Here is a 27,517-nt window from a genome sequence, read left to right on the forward strand (position 1 = left end):
AAACTCGCATTTTGACAATTTAGCATACAGTTTCTCTGCCCTCAAAATTCTCAACACCATCCTCAGATGATTAGCATGCTCAATCATATTCTTCGAATAAATCAATATATCATCAATGAATATGATAACAAAATCATCCAAGTATTTCTGAAAGACGCGGTTCATCAATCCCATAAATACCGCCGGGGCATTCGTCAAACCAAATGGCATGACAATAAATTCATAATGTCCATACCTGGTTCTGAATGCTGTCTTGGAGATATCAGAATCCCTGACTCTCAGTTGATGGTATCCAGATCTCAAGTCGATCTTGGAATACACAGATGAACCTTGCAACTGATCAAACAGATCATCAATACGAGGCAATGGATATTTATTCTTTACCGTTGCCTTGTTCAGTTGTCGGTAGTCGATACAAAGTCTCATCGACCCATCTTTCTTCCTCACGAACAGTACTGGAGCACCCCAAGGAGATACACTCGGTCTGATATATCCCTTGGCCAGTAAATCCTCCAACTGTTCTTTCAATTCTTTCAATTCGATCGGTGCCATCCTGTAAGGAGCTCTCGAAATAGGAACGGTTCCTGGCATCAATTCAATGCTGAAGTCTATCTCTCGAATCGGAGGCAATCCAGGAATCTCGTCTGGAAAGACATCAGTAAACTCGCACACCACTGGCAAATCTGTCAATGTTGGGCTCGTTTTCAGTAAATCAACTGAATATACCAGGAATCCATCCGCTCCCTTCTGCAATAATCGAGTCATATTTATTGCAGATATCAAAGGAATTCTAGCCCTAGAACCCTTACCATAAAATTTCCACTCCTCAGCCATCTCAGGTCTGAATCGAACTATCTTGTGGAAACAATCGACTGTAGCTCGGTACTTGGTCAACATGTCGATGCCGACAATACAATCAAAATCAGATAAACCAAGAACAATACAGTCTAAATCAATCGTATGCCCGTCGTACTGCAGTATACACGATTTCACAGATTTCACCGATATCAAACCTATTCCTAACGGAGACGTGACAGATACTACAGTAGCTAAGGACTCAACAGGCAATGCATGCATTAAAGCAAATCGCTCAGACATAAAAGTATGTGATGCACCAGTATCAATCAATACATAAGCAGGATAACCAGAAATAAAACAGTTACCTGCAACTACATCATCAGGTGCATCTTGTGCCTGCTCCTCGGTCAAAGCAAAAACTCTGGCCTGCTGTCTCGGAGGCTGGCTCACGATCTGGCCCCCTCCTGGCCTCTGCTGTGACAGAGTAGACGGTGCTGGCTGAAAGGAATGAACGGCAGAAGATCGTCTCCCTGCCTGAGCCACGGATCCCGATGACGCAGCTGCCTGTGATCCCTGGGCACTCCTCTGGGGACACACTCGGGCAAAGTGTCCCTGCTGTTTACAGATACGACAGCTGCCAACTACTCCTCGGCACTGATCTGTGGAATGTCTCCCTCCACAAGTACCACAGTATGGTCCTGCATAGCTCTGGCTCTGACCGGTCTGTCTAGAGCCACTCGAACTGGACGAGGTAGTCCCTAATTTCTTGAATTGCTTTCCTCTAGCCTTCAAGAAATCCTTCTTCCCGGTACTACTGCTGCTGCCCCCTTCAAATCGAGGAGGTGGTTGTTGTCCCGGTGCCGGAAGCACAAACGAAGCCTCTCTCTGCCTCATCAGGCCTGCCTCAGCTCCCTTGGCTCTGTTTAGGGCATCGGTGAAGTTGTTGGGCCTCCCAGTATTCACCAGAGTAAAAATTTCAGGATTTAGGCCATTTATGAACTGGTCTGCTACGGCCTCATCACTTCCTGCCACATGAGGGGCAAATCGGAGCAGAGTAGAAAACTTAGCCACATAATCCTCAATGTTCAACTGGCCTTGTTTCAGGTTCGCAAACTCGGCTCCCTTGTCCTTCCTATAAGAAACTGGAAAGAACCGTAGATAGAATTCAGTCTTAAACACATTCCAGGTAATGGCCATACCACTCTGTTCCAATGCCCTTCTATTCGTGATCCACCAGTGTTTAGCAACGTCATGCAACTGGTGTATTATCAGTTTCGCCCTCTTTTCCTCAGTATACTCCAAAGAGTCAAACAGTGATTCAATATCGTCCAACCAACTTTCACATTCCACGGAGTTCTCTGTTCCTTTCAAAGTCGGTGGATGAAATGACTGAAACCGTTTCAGCAATTTCTCCATTGCTGTAGGTGTCACATCCATGGGAGGATTCGAGGTACTCCCCTGTTCTGGCATTCTCCTCGGAGGCATATCTGATAACCAAAAGGGTTAGCAGTTCCAACAATAATCCTATTTCAAGCCTCCCTGGATCATCTTACAGCTGATCCATTCCAATAATACACAATACCATATCAATAGCAGATAAGTCAGGTAACATGTATTAAAACAGGAATCATGCTAGCAATCAAAAGCAGGAAGGAAAACACATTCTACCCCGCTCACTATCTCCTATCTCAATCTCAAGGATCTATCGCTCTGATACCACCTGTTGTGGGGACCCGGACGCTAATCAAGTTCTTAATCATCATTGGGACTAATTAATCAATTAGAACAGGGTCTAAATTTTTTTTTTTTTTTTTTATATGTGGAATGTAGTGACATACAACATATATACATATCAGTATATAAAATACAAATCCTGTATTTCAACATTTATTCAAACTAGGGTTTAAAACTAAGGTCAAGTGTTTAACCCTACATCTAGTCCAAGTCCGGTGCCACCACTCTAATCACGATCTAGCTCTTCATCTCCTCGACCCTGGACCTGTCCCACCTGTTGTCAAGTACACATACAGACAAGACAACAGCCGGATATACCGGTGAGAATATAATCCCCAGTATAAATCAATGAAACATGCAATTATATAAACAATATAAAGCATGTAATCAGGTAACATGAATACGTATCAAAATCTGAAACATAAACAATATCAAATCAAACTGTCGACATCAATCATAATTCAGACTAGACTCAATCCTAGTCTAGGGATCCCGGTTTCCAGATGTGGTATTCCTATATCGAATTCCGTAAAGGATGGAACCATAATATCTATTACTCGATATAACCAGTGCCCTGGTATTCCTATATCGAATTCCGTAATAGAAGAATTCCAATACCCTTTACTCGATATAACCAAATATGGTGTTCCTATATCGAATTCCGTAATAGATTCCATTACTCGATATAACCAAACATCCATTGTCCTGACCTAACCGTCAAGGACTGTAGCTCTATCACTAGCATCCTATCTTGAGACATAGTGCAATGTGCCGTGGCGATACCACCACTATCCGGCACTTCTGTCACAAGATAACTTGTCTAATACCTGTCATCTAAATACAAGAGAACAAGTACATTAATCAATGTAATGCAAATATCCATGCCATAAAATAAAGTATGTGATTTAGGGAAACCCAAGTCTAAACCGACTCAAGTCCATCTCCCAATACCACATTGACTTATACCTTTCTTTCGTCGGTTTCTGGCTCAGTCGAAGTCCTGAACTCACAATCTGTCTGGTACTGACAATATCGATAATCTCATGTCAATATACCATTCAATTCCATAATAATCTGATCAATCTGGAATTAATTCAAAATCAACAGTATAACGGTACAATTCCAATATCCCCGTCTATACCAATTCACCAGATAATAGTTACAATCTATAACCCATATCCAATACATTCTATAATCAATCCATAATCCAAATCTGTCCGGTATTAACTGATTATAATCATAAAATCATGACAATTCCATAATCAGTCTATTTCTTAATCTGACTTCGATTCTATGATGTCTAACATATCAAGAACATCATATCTGAATCTTATTCAATTCTGACAATAGCATAAATTCAAAGCATGTCAAAACGTAGCAAAACTTACGTCAAAGTGTAGCCTACGTCGATAGGAACCCACTACCGAAGTCGGATTACAATTCGGACGGACGGATTGATCACACGATTGAAATTGAAATCGAATTCCAAAATTTCCTCTCAATTTCCCTTTTCCGTTTCTGAAGAAATGTTTGCATGTTTATATATATATATATACAACTCCCGCATGCACAAGGGCAAATGGCGAACTCTCAGCCAAACACGACTTCCTCGGCGCATATGCGCGAGACATTCTGTCTCGGCGCGTGACTGGCACCTCGCCTCGCGCATATGCGCGCACGCTATCGGCGCATATGCGCGAGGTCCAATCGAAATTTAGGGGGGCTACTGTCCCCTTCGCGCATATGCGCGCAATCACTCGCGCATATGCGCGAACCCTTCTATTTAATGCGCGCATTGTCCGCGCATGTGCGTGCTGTCTCCTTTGCACATACACACACTTTTCACACATACGTGTATTTCATGTCCCGATGAATCCTTTCATAATCATATCAACTTATAATTCAATAATTACTGATTACTGGGATTAATTTTCCGAGCATTACAGTATGAATAGTATTGCTTGAGTTTTGGTGTATACAAAATATAGGGACATCATGCCAAAATTTTTATAAACCATCAAAGTGATGCCTCTTGTTTTGATTTACTTCATACTATAGTTATATCATTCAAACCTTATTTTGATTACAAGTATAAGTATCATTAATCATGTCAAGTATAGAGTAAGGGTGTGACAATTTTTATGGTATCAGAGCCAGGTTCTTTGACAGGGAAGACACTGCACTTACATCCACATGGAGAACTCGGCAAGTAAGTATCATTGTATTCCATAGTTTATGCTAAGTTATGTGTTTCTACGTGACCTACATGTAGGTTAAGATAAGCAACGATGCCACCGAAACGTAAAGTACATGAGGGAGAGTCATCTAAGGGCAAGGCCCCAGCAGTCGAAGGTGAAGGTAGCGCGCCACGACCTGTAGATGACTTCGCCCAATTACTCCAACAACAAGCAAAGGTCCATGGTGAACAAATCCAGCAGCTACTGGAGATGCAACGGACTACTCATGAACAGGCACAAGCTCAAGCCATAGTACACAGACATGTGGCGGTTCAGACAGACGTATATGATCGGTTTCGACGTTTGAATCCTCCGGAATTCATGGGAAGCACCGATCCAGCAGTAGCAGAAGAGTGGATTAAGTCATTGGAGTCCATCTTCTCCTACCTTCATATGGATGATGCTGACCAAGTGACTTGTGCCATCTTTCTCTTAACAAAACATGCAAGAATTTGGTGGGAGAGTGCAAGGGTCGCATTACCGGTTGGACCATTGACGTGGGAAACTTTCAAAACCGTGTTTTACAACAAGTATTTCAGTAAAGACGTACGAGCTAAGAAAGCCAGCGACTTCCTTAACCTGAAGCAAGGAACTATGTCAATGACAGAATACATACAACAATTTGAGGCCGGAGTCCAATATGTACCATATATTGCACAAGATGACACCAGTAAGGGCGAACATTTCATGCGAGGACTTCGCTCGGATATTAAAAGAGATGTACGAATGTCGAAAGTTGCTACGTATGGGGAGATAGTAGAAAGAGCACTTATGGCAGAACAAGATGAACATGACATTGACAGGGACAGGCAACAATGAAGGCAGCAGTACTTTCAGAAGAGCCAAGGAATAGGACAAGGCAAAAAGACTGATAGCAGGGGTACTAGACCAGAGGAACCCCGTGGCAAGGGTCCCCCTCCACGTAAAGAACAGGACAGGCCACCTTGTCCTAAATGTGGCAAACTCCATGGCGGGGAGTGTATGCAAGGTTCCAATGTTTGCTATTGTAAAGACCCATTACAGGCCCAGTGGACCGCCCATACGGCCCACTGCCCCAATCGACCCAAGGCTATCCCGATCTTGTGACTTGGCCCGTAGGCCCAGTGGGCTTGCCCACCCTGTGGTGTCACTCACGGGCTTTCCATAGGCGTCGTATGGGTTACTCATAGAACTCTTAAGCCCATGAACTTAAGTTTGTGCCTCCCCAGGATCGAACCCAAGATCACATGGATATATAGATACTTGGCACAATCCTGGTACCAATTGAGCTAGATGGGCCTGTAATGGGTCGTTACAGCTATCGCTGCAAAAAGCCAGGGCATCTCGCCAAGAATTGTCCAGGGAGTTCTGAGAAAGTGCAGGGACGCCTTTTCTCCATGACCAAAGAAGAAGTGGATGCGGATACATCGATGATCACGGGTATGTTCTTGATTTCTGGTATTACTGCTATTGTTTTACTAGATTCAGGAGCCACGCATTCTTTTATTTCGGAATCGTTTGTAAGGAGACTGGGCATTACAGCAAGTACAACTGAGACACAACTCTCCATAGCCTTACCTTCCGGACAAGAATTACATACAGATCAGATTGTGCGAGGATGTCCAATATATGTCCAAGGCTATCAGATGTATGCTGAATTGATTGTTTTGAAAATGAACGATTTTGATGTGATATTGGGAATGGATTGGCTCTCGAAGTACAGAGTTAATATTGACTGTGGCCTGAAGATGATCAAGTTTGCACCAGTAGGAGCTGAACCATTCACAGTAGCAAGTGCAGGTATATCCTTACCTCTTCGGATAAGCTCTTGTATGAAGGCTTGTAAATTATTACAGAAGGGGTGTCAAGGATATTTAGCATCTGTTTTAGTTATTGATCCACCAGTTCGTGAATTAAAAGATACAGATATTGTTTGTGAGTTTCCAGAAGTGTTTCCTGATGATGTAACAGGCTTACCCCCAGATAGAGAGATCGAATTTGTCATCGATGTTGTGGCAGGAACTCATCCGATCTCAAAAGCTCCTTATCGATTAGCTCCTACAGAAATGAAAGAATTAAAAGAACAGTTACAGGAGTTGCTTGATAAAGGGTTTATTAGACCGAGCTTTTCACCGTGGGGTGCACCTGTTTTGTTTGTTAAAAAGAAAGATGGTACCCTCCGTCTGTGTATCGATTATAGGGATTTGAACAAAGTGACAATCAAGAATAAGTATCCACTCCCCATAATTGATGATTTGTTTGATCAATTACAAGGAGCTGCCATCTTTTCGAAGATTGATTTACGATCAGGCTATCATCAATTAAAAGTGAAGTCAGATGATATTTCTAAGACTGCCTTCCGAACCAGGTACGTGCATTATGAATTTCTTGTAATGCCATTTGGACTAACAAATGCACCAGCTGCTTTCATGGATTTAATGAACAGAATTTTCAAGCCATTTCTAGACAAGTTCGTGATTGTGTTACATTTGCAATTAGTTTTGCAAACTTTGAAAGATAAACATTTGTATGCCAAAATTTTTATAAACCATCAAAGTGATGCCTCTTGTTTTGATTTACTTCATACTATAGTTATATCATTCAAACCTTATTTTGATTACAAGTATAAGTATCATTAATCATGTCAAGTATAGAGTAAGGGTGTGACAATTTTTATGTTAGGCCATATTATCTCAAAAGAAGGCATATCAGTGGATCCAAGCAAGATTGAAACTGTTAATAACTGGCTACGACCTACCACTGTTACCGAGGTACGTAGTTTCCTTGGGCTAGCTGGTTATTACCGTCGGTTTATAGCGGGATTTTCTAAGATAGCATTGCCTTTAACTGCTTTAACTCGAAAGAATGTGAGATTTGTATGGGACGAAGCATGTGATCGCAGTTTTCAAGAGTTAAAGGCAAAATTGACTTCAGCACCGGTCCTTGCTATTCCAGAAGGATCAGGAGATTTTGTAGTGTACAGTGATGCTTCGAAACAAGGTTTAGGAGCAGTTTCGATGCAACACGGGAAGGTGATTGCTTATGCCTCTAGGCAATTGAAAGAATATGAAAAGAACTATCCCACACATGATTTAGAACTGGCAGCAGTGGTATTTGCGTTAAAAATTTGGCGCCATTATCTGTATGGTGAACGGTGTGAAATTTACACAGACCACAAGAGTCTGAAATACTTATTCACGCAAAAAGAACTGAATATGAGACAACGACGTTGGTTGGAATTGGTGAAGGATTACGATTGTGTTATTAATTATCATCCAGGCAAAGCCAATGTTGTTGCAGATGCGTTAAGTCGAAAGTCCAGTTCTATTGCTGCAATGCAAGTACAAGAACAAATCCTATGGGATTTGCAGAACTTGAAACTTGATGTTATTCCAAAGGGAGCTGCAATTCATCTATCATCTCTTATGGTTCGACCAACGCTTGCAGACAGGATTAAGGTCGAACAAAACACAGATAATGAATTACAACAATTGAGGCAGCGAGATGAAGAAAAAGGAAATTTGAATTTTGAATTGGATGGGTAAGGAATATGGACATATCGAGGGAGACTGTGTGTACCAAAACAAGGAACGATCAGGAACGACATTCTTATTGATGCTCATGCTACTCCCTATTCGATCCATCCAGGAGGCACAAAAATGTACAAGGATTTGAAACCATTATTTTGGTGGCCAGGTATGAAAAAGGACATTGCTCAATTTGTTACACAATGTCTAACTTGTCAACAGGTCAAAATTGAACATCAAAGACCAGCTGGGCTCCTGAAACCACAACCCATTCCTGAATGGAAATGGGAACACATCACGATGGATTTCATTCTTGGTTTGCCAAGAACTCAAAGAGGATTCAATGCTATATGGGTTATTGTCGATCGACTTACAAAATCGGCTCACGTTCTTCCGGTGAAGACCACATACACGATGAATCAATATGCTGAAGAATACATCAAGGAGATAGTGAGGCTTCATGGCATACCAGTGTCCATTGTATCTGATAGAGATCCAAAATTTACCTCAGCATTTTGGAAGAGTTTGCATCATGCTATGGGAACTCGATTGTCATTCAGCACAGCATTCCACCCTCAAACTGATGGACAATCAGAACGAGTGAATCAGATCTTAGAAGATATGTTGAGGGCATGTACTATTGACTTCCCAGGTAGTTGGGACAGTAAACTAGCGTTGGCTGAGTTTACATATAACAATAGCTATCAGTCAAGCATTGGAATGGCACCATATACTGCATTATATGGTAGAAAATGTCGATCTCCAGTACATTGGGATGAAATAGGAGAAAGGAAATTATTAGGCCCTGAATTGGTACAACAGACAGCTGAATTGGTAACCAAGATCAGAGAAAGAATGCACACTGCTCAGAGTCGACAGAAAAGCTATGCTGATGTGCGACGTCGTCGATTGGAATTTCAGGTTGGTGACCATGTATTTGTAAAGATATCACCATTGAAGGGCATTTTGCGTTTTGGTAAGAAGGGAAAATTGAGTCCAAGATATATCGGTCCATTTGAAATCTTGGAAAGAATAGGAGACAGAGCCTACCGAGTTGCTTTACCTCCCAACTTGTCAAATGTTCATAATGTTTTTCATGTTTCCTTGCTACGAAAGTATTTGGCCAATCCTTCTCACGTTCTTCATTACAAACCATTGGAGCTTGCATCGAATCTCTCGTATGACGAACGACCAGTCCAAATCCTCGATAGGAAATCAAAAGTATTACGAGGCAAGGAAATACCCTTGGTGAAACTGTTATGGCGAAATCATGCAATCTAAGAAGCAACTTGGGAGCGAGAAGACGAGATTCAACAGAGATATCCCAAACTATATGGTACGTCAAATTTCGAGGACGAAATTCTTTGAAGGAGGGGAGAATTGTAATGCCCGGTTACTCGTACAAATGATAATAATGCGTTTATGTCGTTTATTATGTAGTTATTTAGCTCATTAGATTTCACATGATGATTGAGGTATCAATATTGAGATTGAACATGATTTTTATATTGTCCATGGTGTATTGAGAATGAATATGTGTTAAAATAGTGATAGTAAGATGTGTAGGTAATGATAGTGTAATGGAAGTTGTGGGAAATGAGATGTAAATATGGTAGTTCGTACGGGTTTTAGCATAATGAGTTGAATATTGATCCAAATTGTGGGAGGCCTTAACCATTAGGAAGCTAAGATATAATGCTACAACTTTCACGATTTGGGTTTTGTCCAAATCATTGTGGAAGACAAGCCAAAAGCGCCCCGAAGTGAGTTGTGTGTATCGTCACTCCTACAATGACACATGTTGGGAGAATGGGCATAACTTTTGACTCACACCTCCAAATGACATGAAACCAATGGGAAATTCAAGCCCAGACATAGAGCTACAACTTTCTAGTTTACCACTTTTCCAAATTATGAAGGGAAGAGACGTTTCCGGAGCAATCTTTGAGGAACCAGTGCGCAGAAGCAGAATGAGTGGCGCCCGAGCGGTAGGATTTCACCGCCCGAGCGCCAATGGTTCTGGAAATCTGGTCTCGGACAGAATGTTCCGCGCTCGAGCGGTAATTTACGACCGCCCGAGCGCCGCCTTTTATATAAGATGATAAGTTTCGAAGTTCTGAACATTTCCATCAGCTTTCTTCATCCCTTCTCCAGCAAAACACGAAAGAAATCAAGAAAACTTCCTCCCAAAGCTCCCTTCTTCCTTTCCTTCATCATTTTGAAGATAGATCTTAGTTCTCCATCACAAGAACATCATAAGGGTGTAAGTTTTCTTCTCTTTTAGTTATGGTACATGTAGGTGACAATAAAGGAATGATTTTCATCTAGTTTATGCAATAGTGACTGAATTATTGGTATATTTGACAGTATAGGAGCGAGAAACATCGTCTCAAACAAGTATTCGTACGATTGGACGGTAAGTTGGCATGTTCTTGAAGTAATACATGAGTAATATTATGATTTCAAATGATTCTCATTGATTATTGATATATGTACATTGTTAGTATATTTATTGTTGAAACATAGCACCATATCCCATTGTTATGTATTAAATATGTAAGGAACTCATGAATATTGAAGATGGGTGCTATGTCAAGAAATGGAACATGAACATGAAAGAAAAATGACTGATTTTTACATGATATAGAGCTTGTTGACATCATGTGTAATGCCCGAGATTTAATTATTATAATCAAACGTTGATTAATCGATATGATCAAAGTTATACGAATTTGAATAAAGAAGCCGGGCCATTACAAGACCAGTCTGGGCAAAGCAAGTTAGTTATTCAACTTTGGACAGAAATAGTGGCGCCCGAGCGGTAGGTGACGACCGCCCGAGCGGCAATGTTCATCAAGGAGAGTGTTCGGGCAGAAGGTGTGGCGCCCGGGTGGTAATGTATGACCGTCCGAGCGCCAATGCATAGGGTGTGCAGACAGAACGCCTTGTGCCCGGGCGGCAGATCTTGACCGCCCGAGCGCCGAGTGCGCGCCCGAGCGGTATTGTTTAACCGCTCGAGCGCCACTTAAGTTTTGTGAAAGGAAGCCACGTTTCAATTTCATGCAAGATTGATATATATAAACGTTTGGTTTCCCTCAGAAGCTATTATCAAGAGCCAAGGATTTCCTCTAAGAATCCTTACGCCTTTTCATTCGTAGATTTGGGGTTTCTACAAAATCCGTCCGTTTGATTTTGAATCCGACTTCAGTACTGTGTTCCTATCAACACAGGCTACAACTGGACGTAAGTTTTGTTACGTTTAGACATGTTTTGAATTTATGATATTGTCAGAATTGAATATGATTCAGATATGGCGTTTCTGCTACCGTAGACATTATAGAATTGAAGTCAGATTAAAGAACAGACCGTTTCTGTAATTGTTATGATTTTTGAAAGATATTGACTGAGATTCTATATCAGAATTGTGTTAATATTCAGAGTATGAATTATGTGGACACAGATTATGAGTTCCAGTATTATATTTGTGATATTCAGATTGACGGGGTTATACAGACTGTATTGTTATGCCGTCGAAACATCAGTTGATTTAGATTAATTAGATTCAGATATGATTCAGATTGTATTGTGATATCGATGACATGGATTGAATTGTATCTAGTTCAGATATTGATCAGATTAGGTACTGAGTTGAGTATTGATCAGAACAGATTGTGTATTGAGTTATTCACTGACACCGCGTATTCGATATTGTCTTTTCAGATTGGATATGGACAGATTTGAATACAGGTCATCGTCTTCGTCAGACAGGGACGACAAAGGTATAATTCATGTGATATCTGGTAAGATACAACTCAAATCAGATCTCATTTGAGTTTCCCAATAAAATCACATACTTGATTATTGTTTGTCTTTTGATATGATTATGATTTGTTTATAGACTTTATATTCAACTCTTTTGGAAATGAGCATGCTTTGTTTACAGATTGTTATACATTGCATTTGAGATAGGAAAGTTTGACAGATAGTCAGACTTCTAGACGTTCGGTGTATCGTACATAGGAGCAGACACCCTCCGATTGTAGCACCACGATACAGCCATGGCCGAAGTCTAGGAATAAGACGTACAGTTACCACGATCGGTTGAGTAGGTAACAGCCATTGACGTCTTATTCATCACGGGATCCCTAGAGTTATAGTGAGTCGAGTCTAGACATGATTTGACTAGAAGTGCATGTGTTTACAGAAGTGGTTTCATAGACTATGAAACCCATGTTTATTGCTTTCAGATATGATAGCATGTTCATATGATATGATTTGAATTGCATGATTATCTGAACTGAGTCGCATGCTTATTTTGAGTAGATTCCATAGATTATGAAATCTATTGCTTTGAATATATTCATAATAGCATGTTTTATGATTTAGATTGTTTCTATACATGCTTACCATGTTTTATACTGGGATTTATTCTCACCGGAGTTATCCGGCTGTTGTCTTGTTTTGTATGTGTGCATGACAACAGATGGGGCTGGATCAGGGTCAAGATGAGAAAGAGGCTGGACTAGATAGCGTGGTGATTCCGGACTTACTGTAGACTTGTTTTATTACTTGAACTTAGTAACTAAATCTTAGACTGAAGTTGTACAGTATTGTACTTTTCTACTGAATTGTAGTTGTTATACAGAGATGTATATTATTTAGATTCCATTACCTTCCGCATTTACATTTTTTTAAATAAAAATTTTTAGACCCTGTTTATCAGAACTGATAATTAAATCCCAACGATGATTAAGAAGAGGATTAGCGTCCGGGTCCCCACATCATGGGTGGTTTTAAGTCCACCAAAGCTATTGGCCAATATATATTCATGGGGCGTGGGGTTGCCAAAGGTTGCTCCCTGACGTCCAACACAGTAGTAGCTATATAATAAAGCAAGCACAGTAGTACAGGTCAACTAATGAGGCTCAAGTACAAAATGAACATTGAATATATGCTACGGTATGACATGTTTTTAAGATTCATTATTGATCACGACTTGATATGTATGTTCCTTCGAAGATATTGATACGTACAAGTGCCAACTTATTGAGTTTTATAAACTCATGTAGCTCATGTGTTAAAGGATCAGGTAGTGAAGATGCCTAGGATGCCTGTTCGCCAATGGATGCTAGTGACGTGCCCTACCTCGACAAGAACCGGGACTTCTTATTGTATAGCTTCCACATATGTATTGTAGTAAATTTTATATGAGGGTTTGAAACAAGTTCCATGTTATGTATGATGATACAAAGTATGTTGGTATATGAGAATATGTTTATAAATGTGTATGAATAGTATTGTTTGAGTTTTGGTGTATACAAAATATAGGGACATCATGCCAAAATTTTTATAAACCATCAAAGTGATGCCTCTTGTTTTGATTTACTTCATACTATAGTTATATCATTCAAACCTTATTTTGATTACAAGTATAAGTATCATTAATCATGTCAAGTATAGAGTAAGGGTGTGACATTGGGAGACTAGGGTTCCAATTTCTTTTCAATTCCTTTCTTTGATTCAAGCTCTTGGTGGATTATTGTTGAGGGAACTAAGTTATTTTGGGATCAAGGAAGCTAAGGTAAGCTTTTGGTTTGGTTATTTCTTGGTTTGGTGTTGGGAGATTTCTTGGGTTTGTGGATTGTGTTGGTATATTGGATTTAATGATATTGTTGTTAGATTATTGGGTTATTGATGGTGTTATTTATGGGTTATTGTTGTAGGATTGCTATCAAAGAGATTAGAATCAAGAGATTTCAAGTGTAGTAAGTGGAATCTCATTCTTGTGCTTACATGATAGTATATGTATTGTGTTTCAATGGTTTTAACATGTTATTCCCTTCCATTTGATTCATATTATGTATTGATATACTTGTTGGTATATTAGAGGCAATTGAATGTCTCAATTGTGTAAAAAGGGAATACAAGAGAATAGTGTATTCAAAGTGTTTGATAAAATGCCAAAGAGAGATTTCAAATGATTTATGGATTGATAGATACATAGTCAGAGATTGCATGCAATTAGTTGATCAACGCCCATAGGCTTATATCCCTCAGAGTTGTCGATTTATATCGATGGGATACGAGCACCACAGACAGAGTTACTATTGATATCAATCCAACCAGAGTAAAGTGAAATACCATCTCATTGTTATGCTATTGCTATGATATTTATGTTTCAGAGTTGATGGTATTTAATGATTTCAAAGCTATGTTTTCAGAGTATGATATGATCATTGCTATGTAAGAGTTCCACTTGCTGAGTTTTATACTCATTTCAGTTATTTTCATGTGATGCAGATAAGAGCGACGGACCAGGACGTTGACGGTGGATTGGAGTCATATGCATACGAAGTTGGAAGGATGAAGGATTATTTTGCAAGTATTTTTGGACATGATCATATGAATGATAGTTTGTATTTTTGTGTTATCATTTAAATGATCATGTATTTACTTTTAAGGATTTTATGGTAATGCATTTTGAAACGTCCTTCCATTTTGTAAGAAAAATTTTAAATTCCGCTGTGTTATTTATTAAATTGGGTCAAGGTGTCACATTTAGTGGTATCAGAGCCGTGTTCTTCGGACCAATGCATATGACTTCGTCTGTTTTCAACTGTCCGGGTATGTTTTCTTTGCATCTATCTATTGTTATCTATTGATTGGTGTTTTGTGAGCACATTGTAGAGTAGAGGATGCCACCTAAGAGGAAAGCAGTAGAGGGTGAGGATAGTTCTTCCTCAAGAGTTGTCGACGAGTTCGGCAAGTTATTGAAAGAGCAGGCCAAAGTTCACAGCGAACAGATCCAGCAGTTGCTTCAATTGCAAGGAGCAGGTCAGGGCAGAGGTCAAGGGAGAGGGCAAGTTGCTCAGGTTGTTGGTACCGATGCTATCTTTTCTGCCTTCAAAAGAATGGATCCACCAGAGTATGCAGGGAGCACCGATCCTTTTGTTTCTGTAGAGTGGATCAAGGCTCTAGAGGCGATTTTCGATCATCTCCATTACGAAGACAGAGACCGAATCAGTTGTGCTGTATTCATGTTGGTAAAGGCTGCTCGCATATGGTGGAATGCGACCAAGGTTGGAGTTGATGTTTCAACATTGAAGTGGTCAGAGTTTACTGAGCTGTTCTACGACAAGTATTTTCCTGACGCACTTCGAGCGAGGAAGGTTACGGAGTTCTTGGAGCTTCGTCAGGGAGGCATGAACGTGGATGAATATATTTTGAAGTTTGAAGAGGGTTGTTTGTTTGCTCCGTACATCGCATCAAACGACAAGGATAAAGGCGCTCATTTCATTTGAGGCCTTAGAGCAGAGATCAGACGAGATATCAACATGTCCAAGGCCGTGACTTTCAAAGAGATCGTGTCCAAGGCTTTGTTGGCCGAGCAGGACGAGAAGGATATTGCCAGGGAGAGGCAAGCGAGGCAGCAGTTCGTTGCTCAGAGGGTTCAGAGTTCGAGTCAGAGATGCAAAGATCATTTCAAAGGGAAAGGCAAGGTGGATCAGAGTCCTAAACCGCCGTCAGTTCCAGTTGATCCAGAGAAGCCACTGTGTCCTAAGTGTGGCAGACATCACCGAGGAGAGTGCAGATTTGGCACTCATTCTTGTTATCGCTGTGGCACAGCAGGCCACATTGCCCGAGATTGTCCAAGAGGAGGGAGCAAGGATAAAGTGCAGGGTCGTATCTTTACGATGACCAAGGAAGGTATAAACCATGATTCTTTTGTGATCTCTAGCACTATTTTAATTTCAGGCAGGGTAGCTACGACTTTGATTGATACTGGTGCTACTCATTCATTTATGTCTGAATTGTTTATGAGATCTTTGGGTTTAGTTCCTTCTGCTATTCCCCTCCAGTTTAATGTTGTTTTACCTTCGGGGGATGTGTTGTGCCCGACATCTATTGTGTATGTATGTTCTGTTCTTATTGATGGGCGAGAGGTCTATGCTGATTTGATTGTTATCCCGATGGTTGCATTTGATGTTATTCTTGGCATGGATTGGCTATCGACTTATCATGCAGTGATCGATTGCATTGCTAAGACGGTGACTTTTACAGATGATAGCAATAAGGGAGGTTCGCTCGCCAGTGCAGGTACTTCGCTGGTCCTTCCTTTTATTTCTTGTATTGAGGCTGAGAAGCTGTTGTGTAGAGGTTGTGAGGTGTTTCTGGCTTCGATTGTGGATGTTGATAGATTAATTAAGTTGAATATAGATGATATTGATGTGGTGAGGGAGTTTGCTGATGTGTTTGAAGATGATGTTCCGGGTTTGCCGTCGGACAGAGATGTGGAGTTTGTGATTGATCTTGCTCCAGGTACGGTTCCTATTTCTAAGGCTCCGTATAGGATGGCTCCTACCGAGATGAAAGAGTTGAAGACGCAGTTGCAGGATCTTTTAGAAAAGGGTTTTATTCGTCCGAGTTCTTCGCCTTGGGGAGCTCCGGTTCTTTTTGTCAAGAAGAAAGATGGGTCGATGCGTCTGTGTATCGACTACAGAGAGCTCAACAAAGTGACTGTCAAGAATAAGTATCCGTTGCCACGGATAGATGATTTGTTTGATCTGCTTCATGGTGCCACCATATTCTCGAAGATTGATCTTCGGTCTGGCTACTAGCAGTTGAAGGTTAGGGAGTCTGATATCCCTAATACGGCGTTCAGGACCAGGTATGGTCACTATGAGTTTCTTGTGATGTCTTTTGGTCTGACCAATGCCCCTTCAGTATTCATGAACCTGATGAACCGTGTGTTCAAGCCATATTTGGATAGCTTCGTCATTGTCTTCATCGATGACATCCTGATTTATTCCAAGACCCGAGAGCTTCATTCAGAGCATCTCAGAGTTGTTCTTCAGTTATTGAGAGAGAGGAGGTTGTTTGCCAAGTTGAAGAAGTGTGAGTTTTGGTTGGATCAGATTTCTTTTCTAGGCCATGTTGTCTCGAGAGATGGTATCGCTGTTGATCCAGTGAAGATAGAGGCAGTTCAGAAGTGGCCTATTCCTACTACTGTATCAGAGGTACGCAGTTTCCTTGGTTTGGCGGGTTATTATCGTCGTTTCATTTCAGGCTTTTCCAAGATTGCCCTGCCATTGTCCAATCTGACGAGGAAGACTGTGAAGTTCGAGTGGTCCAATGATTGTCAGAGTGCATTCCAAGAGTTGAAAGATAGATTGACGACAGCTCCCATTCTTGCATTGCTTAATGGTTCAGAGGATTTTGTTGTCTATACCGATGCGTCGAAGAAGGGTCTCGGTGCAGTGTTGATGCAGCGAGGTAAGGTCATTGCCTATGCTTCTCGCCAGTTGAAAGATTATGAGAAGAATTATCCGACGCATGATTTAGAGCTGGCAGCTGTGGTTTTCGCCCTGAAGATTTGGAGACATTACTTGTATGGCGAAAAGTGTGAGATCTTCACGGACCACAAGAGCTTGAAGTATTTGTTTTCCCAGAAAGAGCTCAATATGCGACAGAGGAGGTGGTTAGAGCTAGTCAAGGATTATGATGTGACTATCAGTTATCACCCAGGGAAGGCGAATGTTGTGGCTGATGCTTTGAGCCGTAAATCGAGTTCTTCCTTGAGTTCTTTGATTCAGAGGCCATTGTTGATGGATTTGCAGAGAGAGGAGATTTCTTTGGTGGTTCCGGGGACCATTGCTCGCCTTTCAGCGTTGGTCATTCGGGCTACGTTGACGGACAGGATCCGTAGAGAGCAGGCTGACGATGTTCAGTTGGCAGAGTTGAGAGCTAGAGCTGAGGAGAGAGGTAATTCAGAGTTTGCGACGAATGGAGATGGTTTGGTGACTTTCAGAGGCCGTATTTGTGTTCCTGTTGGTGATGACATTCGGCGAGACGTTCTGTCAGAGGCTCATACCGCACCATATTCGATTCATCCAGGCAGTACGAAGATGTATCAGGATCTTCGTCGACTCTATTGGTGGCCAGGTATGAAGAAAGATGTTGCCATGTTCATTTCTCAGTGCCTTACTTGTCAGCAGGTGAAGATCGAGCATCAGAGACCTGCTGGGACATTGCTATCATTGCCGATTCCTCAGTGGAAGTGGGAGCATATTACGATGGATTTCGTGACTGGTCTTCCCAGAACGCAGAAAGGTTTTAACTCTATTTGGGTTGTCGTTGATCGATTGACCAAGTCAGCGCATTTTCTCCCAATCAAGATGACGTATTCCATGAACCAGTATGCCGAAGAGTATATTGCAGAGATTGTTAGACTTCATGGAGTTCCAGTGTCGATCGTGTCTGATCGTGATCCCAGGTTTACTTCATTGTTTTGGAAGAGTTTTCACAGAGCTATGGGTTCGCGGTTAGCGTTCAGTACAGCTTATCACCCTCAGAGCGACGGTCAATCAGAGAGAGTCATCCAGATTCTAGAGGATATGCTCAAAGCTTGTACTATTGAATATCCAGGTAGCTGGGATTCCAAGTTGCCTTTGGTTGAGTTCACGTACAATAACAGTTACCAGGCGACGATTGGCATGGCACCTTACGAAGCATTGTATGGCAGGAAGTGCAGATCGCCCTTGTATTGGGATGAAGTAGGTGAGAGGAAGATGTTGGGACCAGAGTTGGTCCAACAGACTGCTGATGTGGTTGTTGTGATTCGCGAGAGGATGAAGACAGCGCAGTCGAGACAGAAGAGCTTGAAAGCGGACCGGTTACGGTGGCCGGAAACGCAACGGAAGCATAAATTTTCAAAAATGACATGAAATTTCGGCCACCTTGATTATTTGTGCAATATTTACAAAAATAACAAAAACATGCATAGGATGTTTTAGTGATTTACCTATCAACCCCTTAGATTTGATGAAATGGCTCCAACTAAAGTATGAATACTTTAGCTCTTCTTTGGTAGACAAATCTACAAGCACACCTTTTTCTCCTTCAAGAATTAGGCCCACCACTTAGCTATGTAAATCCCCTCTTGATTTGCACTAGAAAATCAAAAGGATTTTTCAAAGAGAAATTTTGTTCTCAACAAATTGAAGAACAAAACAAGAAGAAATTTTGGGAGAGAAAAGTTTCAAGATTTCGGCCAAAGGGAGGTGTAGAATGAGGAGTGAAGTTGAGTCTAGGTTGTGAGAAAAGCAACTCTCAAAAGCAACAAAAAGTTGCATGCCTAGTCTCCAACCCTTCACCTCCCCAAAGCATGCAAACCCTAGAATGACATGCATATAATATAGTTTTTAACACATTAAAAACCATAGACTAAATTTTAATTATCTCAAACACATTTGAGATTAATTAAATACTACTTGAATTTATTCAAGTCCCACTAGTTAAATAATTATTTTAATTGAGCTCTACTAGACTCAATAATATTAATTCAACACTTGAATTATATTTAATTATTTGGACTCTACTAGGTCCACTAGTGTTTAATTAATTCAACACTTGAATTAATTTAATTTAGTCCCCAATAATGTTTATGAAAATCACAATTTTCAACTACATTATTTACTTGGCCAAATTTTAATCTTAGGAACACTTCCATAAATTAAAATTTATATTTCTCTCATAGAAGTCATACTTCTAATTTTCTTTACGCTTATAAACACATTTATAAGCCGTTCAACACATTGAACTATTTTATTTCTCTTCAGGATTTACTAAGCAAGTACTTGTGTGGCCCTCAATGGTTCATTGATACAACTAGCCGTGGGTTCACATCTCTATGTGATTCGGACTAAACATGTCCTTATACGAGCATACCCCAATTGCTCCATTCTTACTTATCAACTCCTTGATAGCAAGAACGTCAGAACTCAAGTCTGATAGTACCCAACCAATCACGTTAAACGCCTAGCAGCATCGCTTACGTGATTCCCTAGGTATCACATGATAGTGCCTGCAAGAACCATTCAATTATGGTTAGCGTACAGTACGGTCCCTTCAACTCATATATCCCGACCGATTCGACAACTATTGGTCTATCGAGAGTTGTCAATGAATCGATACTATGTGTCATGTCGTGGTTGCATCGATGGTGTAATCTATGAAACCCCTTTCATAATTACCACCATACTCTGATCAGAGATTTCAACCCACACATACATGAAAAACACATAGGATATCCATACCCGTAGGTAAGCGGTGAATCCCCGACTACAATGCATCGACTCCTATATGTTTCGCCGTAACACCCAATCTTGCCACCTAATGACCCCATAAGAGTCGGTAAACAAGTCAAAGTGAAACGCTAGCACATAGAGTCTCAATGTTGTCCCGGGTCATAAGGACTAATGGTGTACAACCATAAACCAGGACTTTTCCACTCGATAAGTGAGAACCACTTGGAAAGTCCTTTTATGGAGGGTTGTTCAGTGCACTCTACCAGGAGCACCTATCTGCATGTTCGGACATCACAATGTCCCCTACCAATGAAACATGGTACTCACATCGCAGATACTAGTCTCTAACTCGAGCGGCCTTTATCCTTCTTAGTGGCGGCTGAATCGACTAGGAACGGTTTAGAATATACAGTATTACAAATATGAGTTTCATGATACTCATCATATGAGCATCTCATATTCTTTCTACTATTTGTATATTCAAGGGCTTTATCTATGCAGCTAGCATGGGTATAAAGATAAAGATGCGCCAAATTAATAAATTCAAATATTTTTAAAATAAAGATCGTTTATACAAAGAGTTTCATCGTGAACAGTCGGCCAACACTTGGCTCGACGTGCACCTACTCTAACAATCTCCCACTTGCACTAGAGCCAACTACCTATACTCTTTAGACCCATTGATTCGCGATGCTTCTCGAATGATGGTCCTGGTAAAGGCTTAGTTAGTGGATCAGCAACATTATCTGCGGAGCCGACTTTGTCAATCGTGACATCTCCTCTTTCCACGATCTCTCTGAGGATGTGGTACTTTCTCAGTACGTGTTTGGACTTCTGATGAGACCTTGGCTCCTTCGCCTGAGCTATGGCTCCCGTGTTGTCACACATCACCGGGATAGGAGCAACTCCATTTGGAATGACGCCCAACTCTTGGACGAAATTCCTAATCCAAACGGCCTCCTTTGCTGCAGCCGATGCAGCAATGTATTCTGCCTCAGTGGTGGAATCCGCAGTACTGTCTTGCTTGGAACTCTTCCAAGAGACAGCACCACCATTGAGCATGAATATGAATCCGGAGGTTGACTTCGAGTCATCAACATCGCTTTGGAAGCTAGAGTCGGTATAGCCTTCCAATTTTAGTTCTCCACCCCCATAGACCAAGAACAACTTATTGGTCCTTCTCAAATACTTGAGGATGTCTTTCACAGCTTTCCAGTGTGGAAGACCAGGGTTGGATTGATATCTACTCACTACACTTAGTGCAAAAGCCACGTCAGGACGTGTAGATATCATCCCATACATGATACTACCAATAGCCGAAGCATACGGAATTCGTGTCATCGCCGCTATCTCTGCATCAGTCTTGGGAGACATAGACTTGGATAGGGACACGCCATGACACATTGGTAGATGTCCTTTCTTGGACTCGTCCATCGAGAACCGCTTCACGATGGTATCAATGTATGTGGACTGGGTGAGACCAAGCAATCTTTTTGATCTATCTCTATAGATCTGTATTCCCAATACAAAAGATGCTTCACCCAAGTCCTGCATTGAGAACTTACTTGCTAACCATATCTTTGTTGATTGCAACATTCCTACATCATTCCCAATGAGTAGAATGTCATCAACATAAAGAACAAGGAATGTCACAGCACTCCCACTGACCTTCTTATACACACAGGGTTCCTCAGGATTCTTAGTAAAACCAAACTCTTTGATCGTACTATCGAATCTGAGGTTCCAGCTCCTAGATGCCTGCTTAAGACCATAAATAGATCTTTGAAGTTTGCATACCATATGCTCACTTCCGATGGATGTAAACCCTTCAGGTTGAGACATGTAAATCTCTTCCTTAATATCCCCATTAAGGAAGGCAGTCTTGACATCCATCTGCCATATCTCATAGTCATACCATGCAGCTATGGCTAGCAAAATCCTAATGGACTTGAACATCGCAACTGGAGAAAAGGTTTCCTCATAGTCAACACTTTGCCTTTGAGTATATCCTTTTGCAACCAGTCGCGCCTTGAAGGTCAATACCTTCCCATCCGCCCCAAGTTTCCTCTTGTAAATCCATTTACACCCTATGGGAACAATTCCCTCAGGTGGATCCACGAGATTCCACACTTGGTTCGAATGCATGGAATTCATCTCAGATTCCATTGCTTCAAGCCATTTGGATGAATCGGCATCAGATAACGCTTCCTTGAAGGTCCTTGGATCACATCCAAGATTAGGCTCATCATGGCCCTCTTCAAGAAGCAGACCATACCTCATAGGTGGTCTCGAGACTCTCTCGGATCTTCTAGGAGCTTGTATCTCCTCACTTGGCTTCTCGGGTGTGGGTTCTACAACTGTGGGTGTCTCTCGAACCTCTTCGAGTTCTATCATCTCGCCTTTTCTATCCAATAGAAATTCTTTTTCCAAAAAGGTTGCGTTCCTAGAAACAAACACTTTTTTTCTTGAGGATGATAGAAATAATATCCAGCTGAATTCCTTGGATATCCCACAAAGTAGCATAAAATGGATCGACTATCCAATTTATCTCCCACTACCTGCTTCACATAAGCAGGGCACCCCCATATTCTAAAATAAGAATATTTGGGTGGCTTACCCATCCATATCTCATATGGTGTCTTATCAACTGCTTTTGTATGGACATGGTTCAACAACAGTGCCGCTGTCTCAAGCGCATATCCCCAAAAGGATGGCGGCAACTCCGTGAACCCCATCATAGACCGAACCATGTCCATCAAGGTCCGGTTACGACGCTCCGATACACCATTCAACTGCGGTGTAGCGGGCGGAGTCCACTGCGAGAGAATCCCATTCTCCCTTAGATACTCTTGGAACTCGCCACCTCGATCCGATCGAAGTGTCTTGATGCTTCGTCCCAATTGTTTCTCTACTTCACTTCTGAATTCTTTGAACCGTTCAAAGGCTTCAGACTTGTATTTCATCAAATACACATACCCATACCTCGAATAGTCATCGGTAAAGGTGATGAAGTAGGCATGTCCATGATTAGTGGTGATGCTAAGCGGACCGCACACATCGGTATGGATCAAATCCAATAACCCTTTGGCTCGCTCCGCATGGCCATTAAAGGGAATTTTGGTCATCTTTCCTTTCAGACAGGATTCACAAGTCGTGAGAGCATTAATATCAGACATATCAAACATGCCAACTCCCACTAGCTTGTTCATCCTTCTTGAGGAAATATGACCTAATCGAGCATGCCATAATTGTGCCGCATTAAGAGTATCTTGTTTGCGCTTATTTGTTGTTGTTATCGTTTGGACATTGTTAAGTGGAATATCTTTTAATTTTAAGGTGTAGAGATTGTTTTCAAGTTCACCGGTACCAACTAAACATTCATTCTTGTAAATATTGCAAACACCTTTGCCAAATAAACAAGAAAATCCATCGATATCAAGCATAGGAATGGAAATAATGTTTTTAATCAAGTCTGGTACAAATAAAACATCTCTCAAAATAAGCTTAAAATCATTGTTCAAAATTAAACAAACATCTCCTACGGCTTTGGCAGCAACTCTTGCTCCATTGCCCATCTTCAAGAAGGTCTCACCCTCTCGGAGCCTCCTACTTCTTCCCATCGCCTGCAAATCATTACAGAGATGTGAGCCACAGCCGGTATCCAATACCCAAGAAGTAGAGTTAATCGAGATATTTACTTCAATAAAGAACATACCTTTGCCAGAACCCTTCTGCGCAAGATATTCCCTACAGTTACGCCTCCAATGTCCAGGCTTCTTGCAGTGGTGACAGATGTCAACAGTCTTTTCAGCCTTCACTGGCGCGGCTGCCACAACGGGACTCGAAGTCTGCCTCTTCAAGGGCTCGCTCTTCTTGGTACGCTGGAAAGAACGCTTCTTTCCCTTCCCAGGTGGACCGGTCTTCGTGCCAGATGAAGAGCCCACATAAAGAACCTGCTTCTCCTTTTTGATTGTGGACTCAAAGGTCACAAGCATGTTCACCAACTCTTCAAGGCTGGGCTCGAGCTTGTTCATATTGAAGTTCACAACGAAAGGATCGAAAGAGCTAGGCAGCGACAGCAGTAACACATCAGTGGTCAACTCCGAAGGCAACACCAAATCCATGCCTACGAGCTTGTCCACGAGCCCAATCAACTTTAGGCCATGCTCATGGACCGAAGTCCCATCTCGCATGCGTAAAGTGATGAGCTCCTTTACTGTGGCATGCCTCAAAGGCCGAGTCTGCTCACCGAAGAGCTCCTTGAGGTGCATATGAATGTCAGCAGCATTCTTAGCATCCTCGAATCGCCTTTGCAGCTCATCGTTCATCGAAGCCTGCATATAACACTTGGCCTTCAAGTCATGGTCACACCATTCCTTGTGGGTCTGCAATTCCTCAGGAGTGCAGCCCTTAGGAGCCTCAGCAGGGGGCGCCTCAGTCAGTGTATATGCGATTCTCTCCGAGTTTAGGACGATCTTTAAATTTCTTAGCCAAGTGATATAGTTTGGTCCGGTTAGAATGTGTTTTTCGAGAATGACGGAAAACGGGTTGCGAAATGATGACATGTCAAAGATTTGTACTGAAAAGTAAAACAGATAAATGTTAATGACTATTTCAAAATATTTCATAAGATATAAAGTTTGGACTTTTACTTTATAAATAATTACTCCCACTGTTTTGACATCTTTCACTACCCTCTAGTGAAAACGGGAAACTCCTTTCCTCAGTAGGTACGTAAGGTCCAATTAGCGAATTATGATCCCGTTTATACAGTCAATCACAATTCCTAAAAGGTAGTTTCCCAATTGCATCACAATGCAACCCTTAACGTAAACTTTTGTCTCACGTTTGATTAGGACCCATTATAGACGTCGTTCATCTTTACGTGTCAAGCCTTACCCATCGATGTTGAACCTTAATGGACGGTCGCCATGAGTTCCCTCAATTATCTGAGCCGAAGTCATGGGAGTTCCACGTAGTTCACATCACTATGTCAATGGATGTCACAGCTTTCCGGCACCCAGGGCCCCCTCAATTATCTGAGCCGAGTCCCGAGTACGGGTAGCGTTCATCATGCACCCATTGTCGATGGAAGACAAGGAAATTATAAACAAATTTATAATTCCCCTTTTCGGACTTGATATTAATTTTGAATCTAATTCAAAATGAGGGTTTTTAATTTTGAAAGGTCTCATCATTAATTTTATTTTAAAAGCTCGCCATGTTTGATCGTATGTTTGCCGGATTCATGCAACTTTGTTATTATAATATAATAACGCACATACTCATTATTTATAACATATCATGCATATATTATAAATAGAAAACAGTATAAGGATGATCAATTGCCCCAACACTAATGGCCCGTGTGAGCTAAACACAGGCCTAGGTCCAATCCTAGGGTAAATGCACGGGATGCAATGCAACTATACTATTACATTAGCATCCAATATTACATGTCTTCGATCTTCATAATCACCAAGGCCACCATCTTCCAATCTTGATCTTCCCCTATTCTAATATTTACAATTAAATATCCATGGCACATAGGGATACATCTCATGGGGTGGGAACGGGCCATAAACCAAGCCCACTTTAAATTGATAATTATTACAATCATACAACACAAATATCCTAGCATACACCTAGCAAATTGAGCTTGGGCTTTTGATCATCCTTCATGCACAATATCATATATCATACACCATCAATTAATTATCACTATAATTAATTGATCCAATATTATATATCTTGATCCAATCACTAACCGCCACAATTATAAATTAAATTAACAAAGTATACAAACACCTTTGTCTACTTTTGTGACACCCCTGACCTCTTTAAATAAAATACGCAGCGGAATAAAAATTTTTCTTTAAAATATGGAAGGAGTTTCAAAATACATTTTCTTTAAACATTTAACAACCAAAATAAATACATGATCATTCCAAAGGTAAAATAAAATACAAAACATCAGTCCTATGATCATGCCATCAAAATCATCCTTCCAACGGTGCATGCATATGACTCCCTGTCCACAGTCAACGTCCCGGGCCGCCACTCTGATCTGCATCACATGAAATAACTGAAATGAGTATAAAAACTCAGCAAGTGGAACTCTACATAGCAATGATACATAGTATACTCTGTAAAACATGACTTTGAAATCATAAATACCATCAACTCTGAAACATGAATACTGTAGCAATAACTGTAGCAATAGCATAGCAATAGATAGCAATACGATGGTATTCTCTTTTCTATGGTTGGATTGATATCAATAGTATCTGTGACTATGGTTGCCAATATCCCATCGATATAAATCGATAACTGTGAGGGGATAAAAGCCTATGGTCGATGATCATCTAATTGCATGCAATGCTCTGACTATGATTAATCAATCCAATAAAACATTTGAACTCTGAATATCATTTAAAGCCGTCGTTTCGCAATCTCATAATATCACTTGTATTCCCTTTTTAACAATAGTGAGACATCAATGCCTCCAATAGATAATCAATGAAATCAATACATAACAATGGATCAATTGAAGGGAATAACACTTTGAAACATTTAAAACACAATACATATAATATCATGTGAGCAAAAAGGATGAAATTCCACTTACAACCCAATAGAACACCTCAAATAAGCTCTTGGTTCACCACCTACAACAATAATCCATAAACAACACCAAAATCAACTCTATATCCAAAAATACAAGTTAAATAATCCATAGAACCAACCAATACTCCAACCTATAGCATGCCATTTCCAAAACCATGATAGAACTCAACCAAAAACTTACCTAAGCTTCCTAGCACCAAGGAGAACCTCGATCTCAAGTCGAAAATCGAACTAGATCCAAGAATCAAAGGTAGGAAATGGATGAAATGGAAGAAAACCCTTGCTCCTTAGAGAGAAAAACGAGATTGAAGGGGAAAGAAGAAGAGAAATGAAGTCAAATCATCCAAAAAGTTACTTTAAATCTCGACCATACCTCCAAAAAGCAAGACCGCGGGTGCGGCACTCCAAGGACCGCGGGTGCGCCAAGCCTACGACCAAAAACCATTTTCTGAACCACTGAGATCGCGGGTGCGGTCCTTACATGACCGCGGGTGCGCTCTACCTTCGGACCAAATCTTACTCTGCGCAC

General features: G+C 41.0%; 1 long non-coding RNA gene across 1 annotated transcript in view; it reads right to left on the reverse strand.

Moving 5' to 3' along the window:
- Nucleotides 1-27,286, reverse strand: part of LOC140822337 (uncharacterized) — a 35,156-nt gene extending 7,870 nt beyond the window's left edge. The window contains exons 1-2 of the long non-coding RNA XR_012115954.1: nt 27,170-27,286; nt 26,990-27,029 (exon numbers count right to left, since the gene is read on the reverse strand). This is a non-coding gene — a long non-coding RNA (uncharacterized lncRNA). The remainder of the gene's footprint in view (nt 1-26,989; nt 27,030-27,169) is intronic.
- Nucleotides 27,287-27,517: the final 231 nt, after the last annotated feature.

The sequence above is a fragment of the Primulina eburnea genome, unplaced genomic scaffold (genome assembly GCF_022965805.1).
Source record: "Primulina eburnea isolate SZY01 unplaced genomic scaffold, ASM2296580v1 ctg802, whole genome shotgun sequence".
NCBI lineage: Eukaryota > Viridiplantae > Streptophyta > Magnoliopsida > Lamiales > Gesneriaceae > Primulina > Primulina eburnea.